We start from the raw sequence: 8438 nt of genomic DNA, 5'->3' as shown, positions 1-8438 counted from the left end.
TTTTGATGTAATAACGACCGATCCATTTTACTCCCAGGTTGTGTTGTGTACGAACGACATTAAATAAATACGAAGAAAGCTGAATTAAATAATGAACGATTTACTTAGTAATTAGTAAATCATAATCATTTAAATGAATGGAAAATATATATTCTAAATATAGATTTGTTTTATCTTTGTTTAACGTTAGATTTAAAAGGAATTATGCTGAATCAGCTCGGATAAAATTCAGAGGACGCAGTAAGGTTATTTAAATTTAAATCATCATCATACGTTGGTTGTGTTTTCTACACAAAATGTGATTACACCGCAGAAATCTGTGACAAATTCCTACACTTTACATACGACAAAAATATTCAAATAATTGCAATGTGCGCCTTTGGATTTCTTTCTCAATTGGTTGTCGCATTTTAAAGAAATTACTTCATTCCTAATACGATTTCTAAGAGAAACAATTTAAGCATGGTTTTAAGAGTGCCACTTAAAACGCTTTGAGCTTGTAACTATTAAAATGTAACAGTGTCAGTGTTTTGGGGTCGTGCAGAAGGATTGTCAAAATAAGCGTTTAAATGAGGCGATTTCCAATTTTGAGTGAACTATTTACTTTTTATCAAACGGGTCATTTTAGGGAAACAAAAGCTCCTGTAACTTGGTCGATTAGACTTGTTACTTCAACAGTAGATACTATTTTTTCTCTTGTATTACTGAGCACATAAACTCCTGCACTTGCTCTAACTGAATTCGGTTGAGATTTACAATAACAGAGGATCCTCAAGTTTTTAATACATCGGTTTGTTTTTCACTGTTGGTTTCTTAATATGTTAGTTTGTTCTGAAGCCATACGGTTCTGCAATGCGAGCTGCAACATGAAGACTTCTAGAAGATCAACATCAGACTGTTGGGGTAATTTGTAGTATCATATTGAACGCCATCATATTGATTTATTTGTTAAAAAAATCTTCTTCCATAGTATCTGCCTTCATTTGCTACATGTGCAAATTCCGTTGATATGTTTTTTCAGTTTTCTTGCTTCGGTTGATGTTTTTCACCTCTTCAGTGGTATTTTTGTGATATATTACTTTCAGTTTCTATTCTCCATATTTTTCGACTATCATAGTGTATGTGCCGTCCACCCTTCTATTATGCTGTTGAAATTTTCAGAAAGTATAATTTTCCTTCCATTTCATCAGTTGTCTCTGTTATATCCTCCCAGAACTTATTTGTTAAAAATAGTGTCGTTTTGGCTTGGAGCGTATAGTCGCTACTCATTTTATAAATGTCCTTTTATATATCCCTTTTTCTTTGGTTTAGTTATTGTTAGTATATCCAACGCAACCTGTTCAAATTCTTCTTCCAAAGCTCTTTCGTTGAAGGCAAATCCTCATATAAGTCCCCATTTACAAATATTTCTCATTTTTGTTAATTTTTATCTTTTCTCCTTTCATCACTTTGCAACTTGCTTTATTTTCTTTCTTTGCTTTTCCGTGTCCTGCCCTTTTATTCGTTATGTCTTTGCCTTTTATCGTCATCACCCCTAAATATCCACTGCGCTCCAATTTCATTCATTTTCGCTTCCTGTCTTCTCTTTCCAGTCCATCTATTTTCGTGTTTCATGTCAACATATATGTAGCTATTATTAACTTTTTATATCTTGAATTTACTGTTCGGTCCTTCTTCCTCTTTTCTCGCTTTATTTGTTATTTTCTCTCTATTTGTCTCTACTCTTTAGATAAGTCTATATATATATATATATATATATATATATATATATATATATATATATATATATATATATATATATATATATATATATATATATATTATCTATTAAGAGCATTTTAATTTTTCATGATTTTCATGATTAGTTCTGTATAATTGTTATTTATGTGCCTTTGATAAAAGTTTATGTATCTTCTATCATCTTTTTCTCAATTTTTGTTCTTTTCCAAACCATATTTCAATTTATTGTGGCTCTATCCGTAGAGGCTACATTTCTGATTCGTTTCATTTCTGAATCAATTTAATTATTCTCAATATTCAGTTTTTTATTTTCTTCCTTAATTTCCTATTTAAGAGATTCAGTAGTGGCAATGATCATATTCATCTTCTCCTCTATATTTTTTGAGATCTTTGGACAGCATTTAGTTTTGCCCTATTTCTGAGTACATTTTCGCATTGTGTACTAGAGTTTCTCCTTTCACCTTCATCTGTGATACACTGTTCTCTTTCCCTACTCATTTTACGAATGAATATCTGCCCCAACGATTATTTTTCCTACATTTCTTATCATTTGTGAGTCACTTTAGCAACAAAGCACTTCTATTCGATCTGTCGTAGCATCTGCTCCTCGTCTATATATGGAGATAATAATTAATATGTTTCTAAAAATACCCATCAGACGGTTTTATTTAATTTTTGCTCTTGTTAATACTGACAACATCATCCGAACGGCTGAAAAGCGCACTGGATATTTTATATTTGATATTAATTAACAGAATAATAAATAAATACACGAATACGTATATTCATATGTTTCGCTAAAACCGAATTAAATGGAAGTGAGCAAAATATTACATATCCCGTCAAATAAAAAAATATATATATTCCGAGATAACATTTTACATATATTGAAATATTGTTAAATAATAATTAACATGTTAATAAAAATATGAATATACTCTATAAAAAGCGAGATAATTAAATTTAAACATGAACATATCAACAGCGTTCTGTGGTCTTGATACAAGAGATTACAAATATTATTTCTAAAATTAAACGTATCATATAAACATGGCCGTTCTGGAAAAAACCGATCGTAATATTTGGTTTATCTGCTGGCATACGTATAATTGGTGTTTTTTGGCTTTGATAATTACCAATTTATAGTATATTTTATCTAGTCAGCATGTATTTTATTTATCGAGCAGCAATAGTAATTATTATAGCAAATATAATGAAGAACAAATTATGGTAACCTATGAACGTCAACTCTATTATATGATATATGAGTTTTCGTTCTCAGTTTTGATAATTGTACTAAAATATGTTGTCAAATAACAATTCAAACACTTTTATCGAACGATAAAATACACAGAATAAAGTAATGTATGAAAAGACACACCTGGAATATATTATCCACACTTTTGTCGAAATGTTCACTAGGTATTTTGTATAAATTTGACAGAATTACTTGTTTCGCTTCAGACAAAAATAGAACTTGTAAAATTATGTCAGTAGCTGTGAAGATCGTAGTTTCAAGAAAACTGCGCTTAAGGTTTAATTAATTATTTTAAATGATATTTTAATGATTCAAAGTTAATTGACAAAACTTGAATTCTACCGATGCAATCAACATTTCTAAAAAAAAAGAAGGCCAACCACATTATACCTATTTGGTCAGCAATACTAATTTTCAAAAATTGGTTTCATATACCAATAAGTGGTGAAACAGTCTTTATTCAAGATTTCGGGTAAGTTTTCAATGGGTCTCAGTACCCGAAACCGTTGAATTATGTCCATATTATTCTTATGCCATTTGGTCAAGGATTTTTTTTGATTCGTTACTTTATTGTATGCAGACTGCGAGATTTTCTTTCAAATAAATTAAAATAGTAAACGATAAACGAGTAAAATAGATAAAAATAGATCCAAATAGAAAATATTCTTTTAAATTTAATATGCAGTTCTTCTTTCTTCTTCTTTATAAGAGCTATAAAGCGCAGCTTCACATCCACTGTTATTCCTTAATATTTAACTATTATAATATGGCACTTGGGTACTATTTGTTGTAATAGGGATGTTTTTAATTCCCTTGTATTAAATATTGACGTAGTCTCATTCAAACTGCAATTTATTTGCAATCTTATTACTGCTCTCTCTTGACCTATACCTAAAACCGTTGTGGACGTACCGTACTAATATAAAAAGAAAGCAAAAGCAGCTATTGCAACTCACGAACATCACCTGTGCATATCAGGTAAAGATCCCGAACAAACACACTACCCTGCGACACTAGCCCGTTTTCACTTATTTCAAATCCGAATTAGCTCATGCTTAATTAGAAATAGCGATTAACGTGATATGTTAATGTTTTTATTTGGAAGATAGTGAGTTTGAAGTCTTACGTGGTAGAATATTATGATGCAACAACATTTAGGAAATTATTTTTAAATAAATTTTTTTGAAACGCTACGCATTTCGTTATTTTGTTTGATAATTTATATATGAATATTAGTGGACCCAACTGACGTTGTCTTGCCCGGACATTGTTTTTTGTTTTGATAGAATAAAACGCAATTAGTGATTTTGTTATGATATATTTTTATGATTATGATGAAATTTTTGAAAACATTACTATAGGAAAATAAGTAAGAACCAATGAGTTCTACTCTAAATATATATACCTAGTTTTTAAGTCTTTACTATTTTATACAACTACAACTATTTTTGTTACTATTGCAATGACTACTAAGTGTTTTAACAAAAAGTAATAAAAATATATATAGCTTTGTTTTATATCCAAACATTGCTTTATTATTTAAAATGGTAATACTGCTACGAGAATGGCAGTGCGATACAAAGCCAATTTGGTCAAGGACGAACTTTGACTTGATCCTACAATATGACACTCTAGATGCGAAATAATCTGTATTCATTTTAAGTAATTTTAAACCATAAAGTTTAGTAATCTATTATCTTGGAGATGTTTGTAACCGACGTACAGCTGTCATAAAAAATATTTCGAATAGACTCCATAGCTTTAGGTTAATATCCATAGCTATTCCTGAGATAAAGTCATAAACAATCGACAATGTATTTTTTAATATATATATATATATATATATATATATATATATATATATATATATATATATATATATATACATATATATATATGTATAATATAATGGCGTAATGCATATAATTATACATGTAATGTTTGTATTATCTGTATATGTAAACTGAATATAATGGTAATAAATATTTGGATAAGATTTGATACAGAAGTGAGGGTATACTTTTGGTCATTTAGTGTGAAAAGTTTCTTTTCTTTTATATTATAATATATATATATATATATATATATATATATATATATATATATATATATATATATATATATATATATATGTATATACAGGGCATGTATCTCATTCTAAAGCTTATTCTGAAGTCTATATATGTTCAATAATGATATAAGATGGTGTTAAATGTTTCACTTCACTATCACGTCGCATATTTAGCTAATTAACGAGTACATTGGGATGCACTTACATTATTTCGAAGTAGTTCGAAGTAGAATTAAATTACACTCGTTATAGGTTCTAGATGATTATCTCGTTGTATTACTTAATTTGAAATATAGTATGGAGAATCAAAAATGGTACCCAATACTTTATTTTGGAACCGTTGAATGATGGATGTATTGTATTTGCTACTGGTACCCCATAATTGGATTCCATATGACCAAATAGGGTTGAGTATATATATACGTGGGCAAAGGTTGTATGGGTGAATTTTGTTTTATTGGCTTTAATGCGCCATGTCTTGAACCATAGTTGTATTTGCTCCAAGTGGGTTTGTAGGTTCATTGATGCTGTGACTGGATCTTCATGAGATTCTAAGATTGCTGTGTTGTCTGCGTATGTTGCCAGAGTAGTTATTTTTGTGGTGGGTAGATCGTCTGCACATAGAATATATAGTATTGGACCTAGTACATTAACTTACGGATTTCCTGAATATATTACATGTTCTTTATATATATAGCTTCTTTATATATATAGTTTCTCGAAAATTTTCGAGATCATCACTAAAATATACTTATGGGCCGGTAGGAGGTGACATCTTCTGGTATTTTTCCTGGTTTGAGAATCATTAATATTTTAGCTACTTCCCAGATACTAGGAAAGTGACTAAATCATACCATAGCAATAAATATAAATATTTTATATCCTTTTCTGATAGTTCTTGTTAAATTTTACGTTTAATTAAATCATAACCAGGAGCTTTTTTAATATTAATCTCTCTCATTATTGTTTGTTTAACTTTTTTGACCGTTTATTTTTCATGTGGTAAGTCCATTTGAAGTGGCGAATTTAGAAGCAAAACATAAAACCATAATTAATATAGTTCAGTAATTATCTTATAAGTCTGATACCTGAGGCCATGCATATAATGTTTGCAAGAGTTTGCTTCAATTAGTGCACTTGGAACATCGGTTCATTCCCCAAACAAAATAAACACACACTCCTCTGGCCTACAGCGATTACGGTCCCCTTATTTATGATTGAATTAAATCCATGATGGATAAACCTGAATCGCCGTTTGCGGGGAAGGGAACCCGTAGCTTCTTCTCATTACAGTCTGTTTGCTTGTTTCTGTATCGGATAGCATTGGATACGTAATGCATATAATTATACATGTAATGTTTGTATTATCTGTATATGTAAACTGAATATAATGGTAATAAATATTTGGATAAGATTTGATACAGAAGTGAGGGTATACTTTTGGTCATTTAGTGTGAAAAGTTTCTTTTCTTTTGTATTATAATAGGTAGTAGAGCGTTGTTATGTTTAAAAATTAGTATAAGATTGTTAAATATGAGTGAAGCCAGACTTATTGTTAACTAATAAGTTTTCTAATGAGTATCTAGATATTCGACTCCATATCCACATTTTACTCCATATTTTCAACTCCATTTTTCATATTATATCTTCCATAATTGTAATCAATTAAAAAAAATAATTTGAATATTCTGAAGATACTTATAGCCAGCTGTGCATATGAAGACTGCCATACATTCGCTGCTGCTGGAAAAGGACCACATTGAATTGCGATTAAAAAAACTAGTGATCGTCCCGTGATCGAAATTCGACCACAATTACGATTACGATTACAAGTTAATCATGTTTCTCTTATAATAGGCTAAATAAAGCAACTTAAAAATTATATGTTAATATTACTAAAGCTTTTTTTGACGTCAAGGTCAGAAATATATTTGATATATAACATTATTTAGAGTGTCAAATGTATTTATATTAAGATATATGCAAATACTCGCTAAACTTTTTTAATTTTCATTTAGTTAAATCTAATTTCCATTCTAAGTTTTAATAATCAACAAACTATATATATTAAGTTATAACATTATAACAATAGTATCATAAATGATATTATTTTCACAACTAGTATATTTTATTTTTATTTACTTTTATGATATAATTATGCACATCGAGTATTAAATGAAGTAATACATAATTGTATATTAATTAAATCACTAAGAAGCACAATTAGGTACATTAGTTTTTACAATATAGAAATTATAGTAACGTATTTGTAATCATTCAATGAACTATTGATTTCTTAAAGCTTCGATCTATAAAATAAATAATTAAAATAATTGATAATTGATCTAATAACATGAACCTGAAATAAACAAGAGTTTAACGAGTAATGTAAAACAAGCTCTTCGGTAATATAGCTAACATGTGGCCAGAAAATCGCCAACAAAGTTTTATTGCCAATTTTCTTTATGATATGGAAGAAATAAAAAGACTCAAATATTTACTGTAATGTTTTGAAATAACTAATTAGTTGTGGTTGACTGGCTGTAGATTGTGGTTGATTCGTTAAAGACAAACCTGGTTTCTAAGAAGCAAATCAATTTCCACCAAAATAATGCAAGTGCTTACATAATTCAATAAACCGTCGCTAAAATCATTTACATTTCAATATATTGTTTATTCAACAGATTTAACTGTGCCTGACTTTTGGAAATTCCTAGGAATTCCTAAAACTATCAAGCCTATAAAATATTTATAAAGGATCTACAACAGATGGTGTTACTGACCATTAAATCGCATTGTGTACAATTATAATCAATCTCATGTTGAAGCCTCACTGAGAGTCTTCACTTTTAAGTATGTGTCATTTCGTTGTGCGAACAATTTCTTTTTCAGTGCGTTGAAATTGTCTGAGCTTGCCGTATTCTCCAGACACTGTTCCTTTTGATTACCACTTATTTCGACATATAGGCCGTGAAATGTCTGAGCAGTGTCTCATTTCTTATAAAACTACCAAAAATAAATAGACTCGTGGATAGGCTCATAAGAAACATCGTTCTTTCAATACGGAATCCGTAAATTGCTTGGAAGATGGGAAAATGTAGCGGCTATCTATGGACAATACTTTGAATGAATACTAAATTTTTTCACAATAAAGCTTCAGAATTTAAGAAAATCCATTAAAACTGAAAGACATTATTATAATGGCAAATCCTTATTTCCAATTAGCTTTGGGAAATATCTTTGGCAGAAAATATATCAAAGCTTCAGTTGAGAAAACTCCGACACAATAGGTCATTGGGTCAAAACTCGCAGGTGCACGAATATCAACCGGGTAATCAAACTGGGACCAAAGGGTAACTGTGCAAAATG

This window comes from Rhynchophorus ferrugineus, unplaced genomic scaffold (assembly GCF_030347505.1).
Source record: "Rhynchophorus ferrugineus isolate W39M unplaced genomic scaffold, kcgeb_rfMv2 rfM9, whole genome shotgun sequence".
NCBI lineage: Eukaryota > Metazoa > Arthropoda > Insecta > Coleoptera > Curculionidae > Rhynchophorus > Rhynchophorus ferrugineus.
Note: the sequence above shows the minus strand (reverse complement) of the source record.